The sequence below is a fragment of the Arvicola amphibius genome, chromosome 10, assembly GCF_903992535.2.
Source record: "Arvicola amphibius chromosome 10, mArvAmp1.2, whole genome shotgun sequence".
In the NCBI taxonomy this organism is placed as follows: domain Eukaryota; kingdom Metazoa; phylum Chordata; class Mammalia; order Rodentia; family Cricetidae; genus Arvicola; species Arvicola amphibius.
The window spans coordinates 76,290,929-76,306,560 of NC_052056.1; positions in this window are offsets into that span (position 1 = coordinate 76,290,929).

Here is a 15,632-nt window from a genome sequence, read left to right on the forward strand (position 1 = left end):
GCGGCTTTGGGGCGGGCGCCCGTCTGCGCGCGGCCGGGTCCGCATCCAGGCGCCGCCGCTCCGGCCAGGTCCCGGCCCGGCCGCGGGACGAGGCACGGGCGCTCCGCTCTACCGGGCCGGGCTGGGTTCGCGGGTTGCGGGCGCGCAGGGTGAGGGCGGCGGCGTGGACTGGCGGGGCGCTCGCAGCGCGGGCCGGGAGAGGATGAATGTTTTATGGGATCATGTGGTTTGACGCGCGGAATCCGCCCGGTCTCCCCGCCGGCCCGGGTGGGGCGGGGCTGGGGCGGGGCCTGGAGCCGGGCGGGGCGCTCACCTGGGCGCGCGGCGCGGGCGCAAACCGGTGGGTACCGGGTGCAGGCCCAGCCGGCGAGCGCCGGGAGGGGAGGCGAGGGTGCCTGGCGCGCGGTCCAGGTGGCAGGAGGCACTCAGCCACCCGGTGCACGGGCCACGCGCGGCCCCAGACAAAGACGGCGCATTCCTGAAGAGGCGGCGGCCCCTGCAGGCGACCGCAGGCACCGCGTCCCGGAACGGGCCGTGGGCGCGGGCTTGAGGGCGTGGCGGTCCAGCCAGGCAGAGTCCCGAAGGGAGTCCTGAGCATCGGAGGGGCGCAGCAGGCCTTTGCGTGACCCGTCTCCTGCTTGCCCCTTAAATCCCCTTGCTTGAGGACTGTCCTCGGCGACTCGGTAAGAAAACTGAGAGGCTATGCTAACAGTACAGCAGTGTTCCCCCTCCCCAGCTTTTTAGGCCTCTCTACCCCCATGTCCCAGAGAGGGTACTCAGGCCATGTCTTACCCTGCCTCTGCACGGCTCCCAACTCTTTCCTTTTTGCGATGGAGATTACAGAGTTCGAAGACTCCTCTGGACCCACCCTCCACCAAGCCAGACCAATATAGGGCCAATAATCCTAATGGTCCCCCTCCCCCAACACAACACACACACACACACACACACACACACACACACACACACACACGCCCCATCTCCCATTGCTGCGTGGGTGCTCTACCTGGAGTTCTTAAGTGCATTCTGGGGGACTTCCGCTGGCTGCCAGGCCATTGTCTGTGTCTCTCCTGCACATGATCCAGCCTGGGAGCTAGGTAGGGCTCATGGTCTGCCGGCCTCACTAGAGAAAGCAAACACCAAGTGTGCATAACATAGCCTTCAGGGTGGAAAGCGCTGAAGTTGCTGCAATGGACTGGCCTTCTGGTACATGCGGAGGCTACACTGCTCAGTCCTGCCTGGCTGTTGCCCTGTGTCCCCAGCCACACCTTTGCCTGCCTTGTCCCAGTTGCCTTTGTCCCGGTCTTGGAATTTCAGATCACTGAAAAGTGGGTTCAGTTTCCAGCCACCTGGGAGATAGGGTGGAGCCAGCGCGGGCATCCACACCACTTCTTCATTTCATTGGATAGTGGTCACTGAGTGCCATCAGGTTGGCCCCTGAAGTGGCTCTGTGAATTCTCGTTCCCCTCCCCATCACATGGGAGGTTTGTCACCCGAGGACAGAGGGATAACACAAAGCCAACCTCCGAAAGCCAGCAGAAAGCAATGGCCTATCAACCCGGCCAACACCTTTCTTCCAGCCTCCTTGCTTACAGCAGTGCCCAAACCAAGAGCTGAACTCTCCTTAAAGATCACCTCATGCCCTGTGCCATGGCTGAGAATCTGAGGACCAGGCTAGAATCCTGGGTTACAGTCTGTGCACTGAGGCCTGGAGGAGGCATGTCCCACTGAGTGTTATTATTAGTGGCCAGGCTGCCCGCTGGAGAGGTAAGGATTGTGACCCCCTCCTTCCATTGCTGGGGCATGGGATAAGCGTGGGAGGGGAAGGAGAGTCATTGCTGCCGTAGAGGCTTCTAGTGCCACATGCCTCTCTAGCTCTAAGCTAGTCTGTCCCTGAGTGCTTTGGGCTGAGGTCTGGACACTTGCTCACAGGTCGTGTGTGGTGTCAACTGGGCATCCGTCGTCTGTAGGCAGTGTTTATGTGGTCTGCATACCCAGTCTGCCAGTCAGCACTTTGGTGCTGCTTTCTAGAAGCTGAGTCTCTGGGATACCTAGATGCTGGCTAAGGTGTCTGCCAGCTCTGAAGGGGATCTGATAGGGACCAAGGTGAGGGATGCTGACCATTCTGCCTCTGGGAGGATGTGGCTCACTTCTTAGGCATGGGGATGTGCAAGGTTTGGAGAGACATATTTATCAGGGTGTGGGCCGGTACTGGGTAATTCAAGGAACAGAGCCCTTCCCCAGTGGGCAAGTACTGCACCGTCACCACCCAGGGCCCCAAGAATCAGGGAGGGCAGCTGACAGCTAGTGATGGGTTGGTTGGGGGGGCTTACTAGGGACTGAAGTCCGGTTAAGACACAAAAACAGCCTTAGCTGACCCCTGGGGCAAGAGTCAGAGACCCAGTTGGGGAAGCTGGGCCACTTAGTGTCCTGCTGATGAGGTCTACAAGGATTGATTTCCAGGAAGTTCCAGCAGGGGTGCTGAGATGATGGGCCCATTTGGACTGGAAGATGTGAATTCTTCCAGCCTTGTGCACATGTGACCCTGGGAATCAGAAGAGGATGTGGAGTCTGTAGACGGTTCTCCCTAAAGCTTTGAATGTATTAGTTATTCCCTCTCTGGACTGGACTTGCAGGGCCAGACTGGAGGTCTGTCTGAATTGCCCCCACCCCTAGGGCTAGCTTGCCCAGGCACTCCCTCCCACAATGCCCCAGTACTGCTCACCTTCCTCCCCCGGTCCCAGACTCAGCTCAGTGCTCTGTGTGTGGCATGAAAGTGCCCTGTCTGACTGCGTGACCTCAGCCTAGCCCTCTGCACATCGATAAAGCAGATGTTAATGCTTTGGGGTGTGGTCAGATCGCTGTCCATCCCTTCTTTGTCTGCTTTTCCTGTCCCCTGAGGGAAGTATGTGGGATCCTAGCAGAGATTAGTGAGATGCCTCAAACCTCCAGGTCCACTCAGAGTCGGGCATAGAGGCAGCCAGGGCTGACAGGGATGTGGTGCAGCCTTGGAAGGTAGTCACTGCTGTGAGAGCTTCAGGAGCTCATGGGTGTAGGATAGTTGTGGGGCACCCTTCTAGGACACACCCACACAGCCCCAGACGGTTGGTGTTCTCTAGGAAAAGAGGAAGAAATAAGGGGGCCTGGTTCTTGCTTTACCTTCTCTGGGCACTCTAGGATGGTGCAAGGAGGAACCAGGAATGCACCGAGAAGGTCAAGCTGTACGGCTGCACCTGCTGCCTAAGCATGCCAGGGCCACCAACCTGAGTGGGTGGCTGGGGATGAGATCTCAGTGCCAGGGAGCTGGGGGCCATCTGCTCTCACCACAGAAGGTGGCTTTATGCCCAAGGCATAAAGAGAGGAGTCTGTGCCAGGCCTGCAAAATGCATGGTACTATTGGTCTTGTGGTCGGAACACCACTACCTATTTTTCCAGACAGGAAACAGGGCTGGGGAGTTTAGGAAGACAAACACTGTGACCGCCCCTCTTGGATCACCCACACCTCTGCTCCCTCAGGGGCTTCTTGCCATCACATACCTTGGGTTCCTGACCTTCTGTCATCATCAGCTCTGAACCTCTGAGGAACTCCACCCTGAGTCCCTCTGCCCAACTTTGGTGCATATCAAGCCATAATTAATCAGCTTCCTCATCTCTTATTCATCAAAGGCACACACAGCAGCAACCGGGGCTGGTGCTGGGAAGGGGCCTGGCATGTCCCAGAATCCCACTGGGCCTGCCCATCTCCCAGCACTTCTGGACTCGGCTCTGAGCCAGGGCCTCCTATAGGGCACCGTCCTGGATTCTCCTACACCTTCTGGAACATCATGTGTGTGTCCCACCTCTGAAAGGTTGCTGGGGATACTGGGTAGGATGTGTGCACTGCAGGGTCAGTTCTCAGTGGTCACTGCAGGCCGTATTCAGGAAGAGAGCCTGAGCAGGAAGAGAGGTGGAGCATCAGGCTAGGCAAGATACCAGTGCTGACTCTTAGGCTCAAAGGTTGGGTCTGTCCCTTTTTCTGGCTCCCATAGGGATTAGCGAGTCCCTAGAACTTCCAGGCCTTAGGCGTGCTTGTCCCATGGGGAATGGTGCTGAGCTGGTGACGTTGGAGTGGTCACAGCTAGCCCACTGGAGGGCTGGAGATGAATGCTATGTCCCAGAGGGCCCCAAGTCTGGCATAGGGATAGGCTCGGGGAAGCACAGTCCCAGGGCTATCCCAAGTCACCGCTGTGGCTCCCTGCCCCTCCTCGGCCCCCAAGGGGAATGTCAATTCTTTTCTAGAACCACTCATCTAGCCGTGCTAGCTAGATGGGGAGCTGCTCTTCAGTTAGGAGCCCAGAGGGCAGTCAGAACTGGGTGGGAGGCACTGAGAGGACTCGTGCTCTTGGAGTGAGGAAGGCACAGCTCCCTCATCCAGAATAGCCATAGCTTGCAGTTGCATGAGCTGCGGGTGGAAGGTGTCTCAGAGCCCTTCCTGTGCCCTCAGTGGAGGGTTTCTGGTGCGCCAACTCCACTCCTGCCCATGCTCAGTACAGCTAGCTCTCCCCAGCACTCCCAGGGCCCGAAGCACATGCTTGGGCAACTGCCACCCACAGAGCATGCAAATTTGCTTTATTTTCCAGATGGGGGACTCCAATGGTTAGCCTCAGAGAGCCCATCTTAGGACACATCTGGACTACCTTGACTCATCCTAATGGTCCCATCCAAAGGGCACTAAGGAGGGTCCTTCATCGCATCTTCCCTATCGCCTGCAACATTTAGTTGTCTGGATCTTTGTAGGAGGAAGCCGCTTGCACCATACAGAGGGAAATCCCACATCAGTCCTTTAGGAGGTTCGTTCACACTTCTGCTGGATTTAGACTCTTCTCGTCCCTTCAGGGTACAAATGAAGACCCTGAGCCCGAGGAAGTGGGGGTCTCACTCTAGATTGCTCAGGTAATACAGAACAAAGAATCTATTCATGGGGTGTGCTCAGCTGGAAGTTCAAAGGGACGGGACAGGGATCACCTGGCCCCTGCCTAGCTGCACCCCATATTTTGTTCAACTTTCCACAAGCAGCTTTGTGTCCTGAGAGCCGTGGGACAGCCCTGCTGCCAAGATTGTCCTAGACCAAGCCTTCCCTCTAATTCCCGCCCTGGGTCACCAGACCTGGCTTTCAGATGACACAGAGGCCCCAAAAGCTGGTTCTGGAGGTTAGGACACACTGAGTATAGAGAATGCATTTTTTCACATTCCTAGTGAGGGAGGTCAGGGACTCCTATGGCTCTTATGTGGAGAAGGTTCAGAGAGGTGGAGGCAACAGACAGGCCTGGGAGTCTCGGGTGTTTTTAGCCAGGATTCGTTAACAGTTCAAGATGGCCGAGGTTTGCTATCAGTCTCATATGTAAGTCTCCCAGCTTGTGGTGGATATCCAGGGTCTGCCCATCCCACCTACCCTCGTTCTAAGCCCCACTTCCTGCCTTTCAACCTTGGCCCATCCCATTCATGTGCTGGCTTTACCCTGACAAGTCTCCCGCCACGGGACTGTGCTTGATGAGTCTGTGTGGCTGAAACTGGGTTAGTCAAGGCCTAGGCACAGAGCCTTGAGCTGTTGGTGTCCTGGATCCCAGGATCCCAGCCACCACTCTCAGGTAGCAGAGTGTTAGGATTCCGGAAGACTTTGCTTCCTAGGCTCCCTGGACAGCACCTGCTAGGGTCATCCCTCTGAGGGCCAAGGGGAAAGGCTAATGTGATGAACAAGGTGACAGAGCCCCATGCTGGAGCCGCCCCCCTGAAGTCCTGACTAGATTGTCCCTGGAATGCATGAGCTTCCATCCAGAGCAGTTCTGAAGGTCATAAGGCAAGAAGAACCAGAGGAGAGAGCACGAGGAAGGCTGGATGAAAGTAGTGAGCACAAGCTATGAAAGAACATTTTTATAAAGTTAATTGGTTTTTAAGTTCCAACTCTGACATGGATTTTATTTTTGGTGGTGAAGAAGTGAATAAAAATATATTTGATAGTGAAAGTACAAGATCCAGTGTGAAGCTTCAGTTTCGCTCCAAATGGCTACTCCTAACAGCATAGGACTTCATTCAGTTCTGGAGTCTTTGTGGTATATGATTTTTTGTTTATTTGAGACAGGGTTTATCTGCATATCACTAGCTGTCCTGAAACTCATGATATAGACCAGGCTGGTCTCCAGCTCACAGAGATCCACCTGCCTCTGCCTCCTGAGTGCACACCACGCCCAGCGCAACATTTTATAATAAAGTTTTGCTTGTTTGTTTTAAGAAAGAGCTAGCAAGAGCGATTAAAAGCACTGACTGCTCTTTCAGAGGACCCAAGTTCAGTTTCCAGCACCCACATGACAGTTCACAACCATCTGTAGCTCCAGTCTCAGGGGATATGACACCTTCTGGCCTCCGAGGTCACCAGGAATGTATGTGGTGCACAGACATACATGCAGGCAAAATACCATATACATAAAAATAATTTGTTAAAAGAGAAAGAAACATTAAGAAGAAGGAGTGGGAGAGGGAATGGGGGAGAAGACGAGTGACCGGCTCCTGGAACACATTACATTGTAAGATCACGGCGATTAACACATCATTAACATCAGATGGTAGGGAAGAAAATCCCAGAAAAAACTACGAGTATGAGAAGGAGACAGATAAAATCCAGGAAGGAAGGTAAGTTACTCAAAGGCTATCTCTAGATATACAGTCATAGAGGGGTTTAGGACAACTCAGTTAACAAACCAATTGGGAAGTGTGAGTTCCTATCTCAGTAATTTGAAACCTTGTCTCAAAAACAAAACAAAACAAAACAAGGCACAAAGTCTGGCATAGTGGTGTAGAGGCAGAGGCAAGTGATTCTCTGTGAATTTGGGGGCAGCCTGGTCCCAGCCAGTGAGTTCCAGGACAGCCAGAGTTACATAGTGAGTCCCTGACTCAAACAAACAAAAATACACAAATAAATAACTATAATCTCAAATCACTCTTAAGAATTATAAAAACCGCCAGACGGTGGTGGCACATGCCTTTAATCCCAGCACTCGGGAGGCAGAGGCAGGCGGATCTCTGTGAGTTCGAGACCAGCCTGGTCTACAAGAGCTAGTTCCAGGACAGGCTCTAAAGCTGCAGAGAAACCCTGTCTCGAAAAACCAAAAAAAAAAAAAAAAAAAAAAAAAAAAAAGAATTATAAAAACCTAGAAGCTGTACAATGAGAGATGGGTGTATTCAACCTCATAAAAATAAAAAGTAGCTTCGTGGGAGAAAGAAAATCAACAGATAAACGATAAAATGTGAAAGTATCAGCAATTCATTTCACAAAGGACTGTTCTGGATTATATAAAGAAAAATGGGTATAGACATAAAAGAAACCCATCAATATACATCAAACCTCACCCAAACTAAGCAAGAAGCATGCATGTTCATGGCACAATAGGATGCAGCATCAACCTCTCTAAGCTCCAACTCTTCCCCACACAGGCAGGGGAGCAAGGGCGAGGCTCACTCAGCTGGGCTGTGCCTGGGTTGCGCCATCTAGTGGTTGGCGAGGGACACCTGGAGGTTTGCTGGAGAGATGCGGGAGGGGCTGTCTGCAAAAGGAGAAGCACCTGCTGATCCAATGGCAGGATAGAAAGGTTTCCACCGTGAGCTGGGGCTGTGAGGTGACTGAAGCAGGCTGTGGGAGAGTGTCCATTCACGACAAGAAACATTTAAACAGGAGACGCGGATACTTGGCCCTCGATGCTGCCACCAGTGAAGCTGCAGTGGCAGGGGACCCCTTGGCTGTCCCATCTGCTCAGAGGTCCATGCTAAGCGCTTACAGCTGCCTGCTCAGCCTCTTTGTCTTCATTAGCACCCGGTTAGCAATGGCCTATGTTAATTAATTAGCTCTTGCCCTGCTGTTCAGGAGCAGTGCCAGATTCATCTGGGGCCTCGCCTGGTCCCAGCCCTGACTATGAGCACCTCTGTCCTTCCTGACATAGCCCACATGTGTCATCTGGGACCAGGAAATCCAAAGGCTCCCAAAGACATGCCTGGTTAGTGTCTCTGTATTTCCAGTTTCTGTTTCTCTGATAGTGAAATGAGGTGTATTATTTTTACAGGCTGTGACAAAGATACATACCAACATGTGTGTGTTCATGTGCATGTGTGTGCCTGTGTGTTTGTGTGTGTACGTATGTGTGTGTGCGCGCATGCGTGGTGTGTGTGTGTGTGCCTGAATGCATGCATGGTGTGTGTGGTGTGTGTGTGTGCATGCGTGGTGTGTGGTGTGTGTGTGTGAGTGTGTGTGTGTGTGTGTGTGTGTTGAGACAAGATCTCACTTGGTAGCCCAGGCTGGTTTTGAACTCCCAGCAATCCTCCTTCCTCAGGCCCCCATGTGCTGAGATACAGCACGCACCATCACGTCTGACTCTGGCAATCCAACTTTAGTAACAAGAAGGATCTTGAGGCCTGGCGGGTGGACTGTGTAGAGCCTCTATGAATGCTCTTTATTTTTGTTTTGGAGGTGCTGGGGTTTGAATCCAGATCCTCTGGTGTGATAAACAAATGCTCTATCATTGAGCCACACCCCTAGCCCTACCAGAAGTTAAAGAGTGAAGATTCAATTTGGCTCAGGTTCAGAAGGTTCTTCCTTCCAGGAAGGTGGGAATAGTGATGCAGAACAGGTCATTTTATGAAGGGCAGGAGATGGAGAAAGGAGATACAGGAAGCAGGCAGGGTAAGATACAGCCCCCAAGATCATGCTCCCTGCCCCACTTCCTCCCATCATGCCCCACTTCATACTTTCACCGCCTCCCAGTAATCGTGAATTCATCCCACAGGCGTGTCTAGTTTGTGAATATCACAGCATGATGTCATCTACAAAGTTCACACAAAATAGCAAAACCAAAACAACAAAATAAAACCTTGTAATGTTTTAACTAACTTTACCGATTTTGTTGGCCACATTCCTAGCTGTCCTAGGGTGCGTGCTGGCCCATCAACCACAGGTTAGACACACCTGAGTTAGGCTAGAGTCCTTACGGTTAGCTTCCCTCTGGAGATATTCACAGACACACCCACACACCTCCACAAGTGTCACAGGTGACTAGGAAATCTTCCATTGATCCCTTAGGTGGATTTCAATCCAAAGTGACATTACTGATCGCCACAGAAAGAGACCTACTCCCTGTGAGGGAGAATCTTGAAAATGGAGTGGGCCAGAGTGGGAGTTCAAGAGAGGGGGTCTCAGAGAAGGCAGGGATTCTTAGCACGTAGAGCAGAGGGATGGCTGCCCCACGGTGACTAAGACCATTTGCCCACCTGTGAGGGGACTAAGCCTGCTTATAGCTCAATCCACGTGCTGTCCTGCTGGCTTCCATGTCAGATGGCTTCCACACGGCTGTAGGCATCTGGAGCCTGGCTGAGGTCAGCCCTGACTCCATGGCTGACCTTATGCACAGACAGACTTTACTATGTAAAGACAAGATGCCTGACAGTCCTGAATGCTGGGTTGCTGCCGTCCTGAGTCTGAGACACTGAGCAGGAGGAAGCCAACCTTCCAGACCCGTCATCAGTCCATGGCTCTGCCCATTCTGCACCTTGACTTTCTGGGTAAAGGTCACCTTTTCAGCTGGGGTTGATCTGGAGGCAGGAGGATGACTGTGTGCTTAGGAGGTGACAGCTAGGCATGATAACGTACGGTTCTCACTTGCAGAACTCACCATCCTTGAGGGAGCAGGCCCTGCCCCCCAGCCCCATCCCATCTGGATATAGGAAAAACAGACACCATGGTGGGTCCCTCAGGTCCCCGAGAAGGGGTGCCTGCCCCAGGATCACAGCACAAGTAGGCCCCTCAGGGTGCCAAGGGTGGTAGTGCCACAGTAGCAATCCAGACTCATGTCATAGATGAAGAAACAAGCTTGGAAGGATGTCTCCAGTACCTCCAGAGAAAGGAAAGCACCCTCAGCAGGCCTGACTCCCAGAGATGCCCCTGGAAAACCCAGAGAAAGGGTCACAGTGTCTGTGGGAGGCCCAGCCAGTCAAATATGTATCTGTCTCTGTTCTTGGGGAGTTTGGGACCAACAGTCAGATAGTGGAACAGAAAAAGAGAGAGAGAGTTTGGGTCAGAACTAAGCGAATCTGGAGAAGGGATGATTTTGTTGCTAGGATTCTCAGTGTTGGCTCATCAGAGATGGCAGGAGTGCGGTATTAACAGCAGGAGATTGGCTATGTGGCATATGGGAGCTCTCTGTACTGTCTTTGCTGCAAATCTAGAACTAGTCTCAAAAAAAGCTCATTTTAAAATGATGACTTTATTGCCAATACCAAGCATAGCCTACCCCAGTCTCTGCGTCGGGCAGCTCTTGCCCCCAGCTCAGGCAGTCGGTGACCATTGCCCCTGAGTCCTGTACTCCTCCTGTGGGAGCCACCAACCCTAGCCTGAAGTACTGCAAAGTACTCTCCTTGGTGGTGAGAGACCTGGTGGGTTTAATCCACGTGTCTGTCCTGCTGGGTTCCATGTCAGGTGACTTTCACGCTGCCGCCTGTCCCTGTGTGTCTGGAACCTGGCTGAGGTCAGCCCCATCATGCACAGACAGCAAATGCATGGTATTGGCCTCATCTGAGCTCTTGGCTTCATTCTGTTTCTTCAGCACAAAACAGAGCATGGTGGAAGATGTCTAAAGACCACAAGGCCAGAGTCAGACCCCCTCCCCTAAATGAACCCCTGTCTTGCTACTCTTGGTTGAAGTGTCTTAGATAGACTGCCCACAGGTGTGGGCAGCCATGTGGACAATGGGGGTATATTTAGGCTGACCCAAGGAGAGGCCAGTTAGGGCCCCGTCTATGACAGGATTTCCTCTGCTAAGCTCAGTTAACATCTGGCAGCTTGTTTGTGGAAGTGCAGGAAGGGAGGGCAGTCATGCTGCTCTGCTTCTGAATGGCTGTGGGCTGAACCTCGGGGATTGGCCTATTAGGGCTTAGGGGTAAGTCCCAGTCTCTGGGCCTCCAGATGTGGCCCTGTAGGCCTGCTGGAGTCTCACACAAGAGACAACTGGGCCCATAATTTGGGCTCCAAGGATGCTGCAGAAGCTGGGGAGTGGGTGGTCAATACACTCTACTCCTGGGGGAAGCCGGAGTCTGAGCTAGTCCAGAGGCCACACAGCTCCTTGTTGACTTTCCACGTCTGCTTCTGTGCAGCTGGTCAGAGCACAGCCCGCCCTGGGTCTGGCTGCTCAGGTGTCTAGGATAGGTAAGGACTTGGATAGAGCTCAGATGCTGCAGGACCACTCCCTCTGAGTGAACTTACAGGAAGTCTTTGACTCAGTGGGATGGCAGGCCTGCCTTGGGACTGGGGAACTCCTGGTTTGGAGCAAGACTCAAGATGTCCCTAAAGAGACTTATTGTTCCTGGGCACAGCACAGAGCTCAGTTCCCAAAAACAGCCAAGGGCATTGGCAGGAGGACAGAGACTTCCTTTCATCAGCCCAGGGAGAAAACTGAGACTGGGTGGTCCCAGACCTGTCCTGAGGGCCACTGAGAAAAGGTGACACATCTCTCTTCCTACCTTAGGACGTGAGGGAGGGGCCAGCTGCAATCATAAATTCTGCTGTAGATTTTTCTAGTTCCAAGAGTTGAGATGATTAAAGGGTGGATCGTGGGGAGATAAAACCCATGAGTGGCGCACAGGATGGAAAGGAAGTAGAGGAGCCACAAAGACCCTGCTAGGCTCTCGACGGGTGACTCAGAGACAGTGTCGACATGCGTGACGCGTGGAGGGGGCTAGCAACCAGCTCTGTTGCCAGGTTAGGTGTCCCTAGGCAATGCGGCTGACCCCAACCCACCTGCATGTCAGCTATGTGTTTCTGGGGCCTGGAAGAAGGATGACAAGAGCCCTGGGGCCACCTCCTGGAACTCAGAGTCCCAGAAGGAAGCTGTTTGGGATAGGGATGGCACTTTGGACACAGGGAAGGAAGGGTATCTCCGTCCGGCTGTCTGCCTCTTGGTGTCCTGTGTGTTAAGTACTTTCACAGGCTGCAGGGTGACCAAAGAGCCAGGACCCCTCATAGACTAGATGTTTCTGTTTCCCTCGTTCTGTTCACTTTGGATGTCTCTGGAAAAGCACACCTGTTCCTAAGGTAGGGCTTAGAACCAGCCACTCACACCAGAGTAAGAATTCCTGGGTGTGACACACTTGCCTTGGCGGGGTGTGGCATTCAACTGGACAGAGAGAGGAGGCAGTTTCTGCTGGGAACTCAGGCTATCATCCCAGCTACTCACTCCCTAGCCCACCAGGAGAGGTGGGAAGCCTTGAAGTACCAGGCTTGTGAATGGCCCATCTCCATGGCAACACATAGGCACAAAGGGCTGGGCTGGTGAGCAGGCAGTGTCTGTGCCAGGCTGGGAAGAGGAAGGAAATCTTGTCTATGGGAAGGGAGCATAAGAAAACTGGGTTGTAGTCCAGCCCTGTTCTTCAGGTTGTAGCCCTATGCTATAGCCCAGGGTTCAGAGCCACGCACAGCAGGCACAGCACTGACCCATGGACATAGACAGATATCCAAAGTGAAGGAATCTTCACCAGGCACCACACCAGTGTCTATGCACATGGACCAGGACAGGGGCCATGATGGTTACCTGTGTGACCAGCGGTGAGGAGCAGGCTGGTGCAGAAGCGGAACCCAGTGAAAACCTGAGCGTGTTTCCTAGAACACATGGGGAAGATGATAAGGAATCTGACACCTTCTTCTGGTCTCTGCTAGCATCTATGCACATGTGGTAGACATACATACACTCGAGTACACACATGTGCACACACTTAAAAAAAGAGAATTCTAGAAAAATCTCAAACAAGAGACCACCGTGGGGGAGAGGGTTGGATCCAGGAGTTAGAGGGAAGAGTGGGGCTCTGGGTATAATTAAAATTAAACAAACATTGTATGCATACATGAAGTTCTCAAATATTAATAAAAATATTTTACAAGAGAGACTGAAAAGAGCCAGACAGAGACAGAAAGAACCCCGTGCAAAGGCACAGAGGCAGACAGGGCTGGGAATAGCTGAGGATGGCTGAACTGTGAGAGGCCCAAGGGCAAGGCTCGTCCACTGTAGGCGTCCTGCCTCCTTTTGTCACCCTAGCTATGCACATAGAGGACCTTGAGCATTGGTGGCAAGGTCCCTCCTGTTGGCAGGTGAGTCTACAACCCATCGATTTCTAAACTTTGGTCTCACCTTGCCCCCATGCCCTATTCTCTGAGAATACACCTTCCTCATACCCTATTCTCTGAGAATACACCTCCCCCCATGCCCTATTCTCCGGGAATACACCTCCCCCCATGCCCTATTCTCCGGGAATACACCTCCCCCCATGCCCTATTCTCTGGGAAAACACCTCCCCCCATGCCCTATTCTCTGGGAATACACCTCCCCCCATGCCCTATTCTCTGGGAATACACCTCCCCCCATGCCCTATTCTCTGGGAATACACTTTCCCGCATGCCCTATTCTCTGAGAATACACCTTCCCGCATGCCCTATTCTCTGAGAATACACCTTCCCGCATGCCCTATTCTCTGAGAGTCTACAATGTAGGAACTAACTAACATTCCTGGCACCACACATGAGAGGAGCTCTGACCCAGATACAGGAGGCAATGAGAACTGCCGCCTTGAAGTAGAAATTGCATTTCAGCTTTGTTTGGTTGGCTGGGTTTTGTGTGGGGTCATTGTTGTTGTTATTTTGTTTTGTTTTTGAGAGAGGGTTTCTCTCTGTAATGTCCCTGGCTGTCCTGGAACTCGCTCTATAGATAAGCTGGCCTTGAACTCACAGATTCATCTGCCTCTGCTTCCCAGGTGCTGGAGTTAAAGGTGTGTGCTACCACTGCCCAGGCCTACATTTCAGTTTTTTAAAGGGCCTAATCCAGATTGAAAGGAAGGAGGGGGGAATAGAGAGGAAGAGAGAGGGATGAGGATGGAAGGGAGGGAGAGAGGAAGAGAAAGAGCCCTTTATCCGCCTGCTGTCCACATCCTCATTCCTCTCTCTTCTCCTTAAGCATGGTACTTTGTGAGACAGATCACCAGCCGTACGGCAATTCAAAGCCAGTGCTGCCCTGAGCTGCCGGTTCATTCTGTGTTCTCTGCCACTAGGCAAGGCGGGAGGAAGGGTATTGGAGGTCACCCACTCTCAAAGTTCTCCGACTTGTGAAAAACCCAGTCACGGGATTGAAGGAGCTAATATAAAATAAAATGTCTTCATTTACACCTTAGGCCAGAGCTCTGGAGCCTCAGAAGTCCTCAAACTTTTGGGGGGCCTAGAGCCTGGAGCCTGAGTGCCCAGCTCTCTCGGTGTGCTCACCAGACTATACCCGGCATTGTCCCTCATGCCTGGCCTCACTGGAGTGCAGGCCTCTGTCTCCAGGGCTATGGCTGGGATCACTTTAGTCTTTGACATGATAATATTGGGATCTGAGGGAAGGCTCAGGGAACCAGGGAGGGCTGGGAACACAACAGGTAAGGGCTACCTACACAGAGGAAGCTGGCTAGGCATTCAGAATTCCTTCTGTTGGTCACTGTTCAGGAATGGCCGTGGTCTCTCCATTCCCTGAGAACATTCCCCAGCGGCACACGTATTTTGAATGGGCTCTGGCCACGGCCCACAACTGTGAGCTGCAAGCTCGACAAGGCCCTGGCTTCTTGAGCGCGTGCTTCCTGTTGCTCGCCATCGAAGGCTTTGCCTGCCCTTCTCCCACCTCAACCAAGCCTCCCTCTTGCAGGGGATGTCATTTTCCTTTCAGCTCACTTCAACTCATTCCCAAAATGAGGAAGCCATGAAGCTTGGGGGCCAGTAGGGAGAGGCAGACAGTCCAGCTAGCCTTCAGCTTATCACTGTGGAAGCCCACACCCTGCTCTTCCAAGAAATTATCAGGAGCAGATTGTCTCAGACCTCAGACCCCAGTGCTCCATCTACAGGAGCCTATGAGGCTCTCCCTGAGCTGCAGTGGTGCCCAGCGGGGCTGAGAGCTCTGAGCTTCCTTCCCACCTTCCTGCGGCCTCCTTGCTTCAAGCGGTTCTCCTTGCTGTAGGCAGTGGTTCTATGCATAGGCCAGATAGGAAGTGGACAGAGATGCCCAGAGAGTGCCTTACACTCAAAAGAAGGTGCAGTGGGGTGGGGGTGGGACTCCTTCCAGGACAGTGAGGTCCAGGAAGCCCAGCCCATGCAGGAGTGGAGTTTGCACCACAAACCCCCAATGGAAACAGGGCCAGGACCAGTGTCTTTAAGTCACCAGAAACTCAGCTAAGACCATAAGCCCGGGCATGCCTCCCATCGCTGTGCAGGCCCCTGAGGCCCCACCCAGCCTGCCCGGTGCACCATGTCATAGAGAACTGTGGGTGGTTCATGCAGGCTCCTAGATGCTGAGACAAGGGATCCTGAGAGTGAAGCGGTGGGCAAGGCCGGTGCCTATGGAAGCTTTTATACCAAATGGCGACTGGAGTAGTTGTCTGTCCCCAGGTAGGGGCAGCACATCTGTAGAGGTCTTCCTAGTGTCTGGGCAGAGTTGAGAGCAAGGCAGTCCAGGGCTTGATGACCTCCAGGGAGCACACAGGAGAAGTGGCCTTCTACCAGCTGCCTCTCCAAAAGGTCAACTCTGGCAGCAGGTACAGGGACTTTG